We start from the raw sequence: 2,210 nt of genomic DNA, 5'->3' as shown, positions 1-2,210 counted from the left end.
AAACCTGTTAAAAACAGACCAATTAACAAACGCGATTGATTCATCGCTCCCTGCCAGCGCCATGGATGCTAAGTTCACCAAGAGCTGGTAGGGCAAGTTTCTGCCTATGCATTTAGGTTACCGATATCTCGAGATAGGGAAGTGGAATTAAGATTCAGCTTTCTGCATAAAATATGCAATCAATCGTGTTTTATCACAAAAAATACAGCCTTATTGTTGGAAATAAATTACTCTGCTTAAAAGTCAATGATTTCTTCAATCTCACTTAAAGGACGTTGCTAGCATGGGCATCTGAGCAACGCAAAGTTCATTGAATGCAGTATTTGAACACAACAGACTGGGGGAGGGTGCGTTACCTACACACAGCCTGGACAAAGTTGCCTACACTGAAAGCAGAAAAAAGAAAAAAACCTGGACAGTCCAGGTAGGATGACAGCCAGCTGTGAGAGATGCTTTAAGCATGTGGGAGGAAGGGGGAAGGCAAAAAGCAGGATGCGTAGTCAGATTTTGACTACATTTACAAATGCCCCAAAGTAAAGGGTTTTCCGTTTAATACACATAGGACGTGTAACCTCAGTGAAACCCACAGACCAGGAGTATTTTGGATACCGTATGCCACACAGCCGTGGTCTTCCCAGCATCCTGGCCCCACTCACCAGCACCAAGCCGAAGAGTGCAAAGCGGAGCAGTGCCAGCAGGCACCGTGGCTGGCATCCCGCGTGCCGGCCAGGGATGCCGGCGAGCACTGATCAGCAGCTCTCCCACTTACTCTCCGGTATTTTTCTTCTCCAACACGCAGGCATGTTCCTGCCCTACCGTAAGTTGTCTTTATGCAACTTCATTTCACTTCAAATCTGACAGGTCATTTTGCCACTGTCCCGCTCCTAGAAGTGCCATGAATTCTTCGCTCTGTTTGATTGAACTACTCACCTACTCTTTTCTGCAAGCAAATTCCAGTGCTGTTTTCTATGCATCGATAGTTATTGCCATCCTTGAGATGTTATCTGCTGGTTCCTCAAACCACAGGGTGCTCAAAAGCATGTGCGGCCTGTTAAGGTGTTTGATGGACAGAGAACAGAGTGAAATCCACCCTCTTTGGCCTCTAATTCATCAGGACGTCTCCAAAGCAAGTCCTTTTCAGTTCCAGTACAGTTAAACACATCCATTGCTAACGTGGACACACGGATAAACAAGAGGGAACGAAGTTCCCCCAGAATAATGGTACAACAGCCAACTAAGCCAATTCTCATCTACCAAGTCAGGACAGCTCTTCACAGTCTAAACCCATCATTAACCAAAGAACCCAAAGATCATTCACCAATATCTCAGCACGCGTCAAATATGTAAACGGGAACCAGCAGCACAGAGGTTCAGAATAGATCAACGTGGGCTTGAAAACACAGGCTTTGTGCAACAAAGTGCTTTCCCCTCCGTGTCCCTCTTTACTAGTCTCTCCTTTCACTTGGAGGGGGTAGGACAAGAAGGAAGATGACTTCGTTTCTTTTTGGAGTTGCTCTTCGAGTTTAACCTCTCGGAATAGAGTCCCTTACCAGGTCCCCAAAGCACCCGGCAGGTAGAAGACAGCTGGCAGAGGCAGAGGAGGACTCCTCAACCCAAATAAAGGAGAAAGCTTGCTAACTGGATCTTATTTACAAGTTACAGTTCCTAAATAGGTCTGACCTCCAGCATACACTCAGAAAGCAGAGGAGCACACTTCAGGAGCTCATTTTGCTAATGGTGCCTGCGTTGGTTGTCTTTTCGTTCAGCTGGTCTCTGCTGACAAATAAAGAGCTAGGCAGGTTAACTTCGAGCTACTCCCTTCCAGCACAGCCCACATTTAGCTTTGTAAAAACGTACGGTTTTATGCTAATAGGGCTGGGACTAAACTGAGCAATGCCGGCAAATCTGGCCACGCACCATCATCCCGCGAGCAGAGCTAGCCGGGATTTTGCATGACAATGGCTGACTGCATGAGTAAAGTCTGGGCAAAGCTTTGGTAGCATCTATTTATAACCCGCTCACCACCGTGGATACCCTTCTGCTCTGAACGCTGGTACCCCAGCCAGTCCTTCCACTTTCTTTTGATCTCTCAGCCTGGTTCGCCCTTTACCCCCTCAGTGGTGCAACAGCTTTCCTTCTCTACAGGAGCAACCAAGAGCTGCTGGTTTGCAGACACATACACACAATATCCACAAAGCAGAAATTTTTTA

This window comes from Aptenodytes forsteri, unplaced genomic scaffold (assembly GCF_000699145.1).
Source record: "Aptenodytes forsteri isolate BGI_AS27 unplaced genomic scaffold, ASM69914v1 Scaffold258, whole genome shotgun sequence".
In the NCBI taxonomy this organism is placed as follows: domain Eukaryota; kingdom Metazoa; phylum Chordata; class Aves; order Sphenisciformes; family Spheniscidae; genus Aptenodytes; species Aptenodytes forsteri.
The sequence above is the reverse complement of the archived record's forward strand: the minus strand, read 5'-3'. Positions refer to the sequence as shown.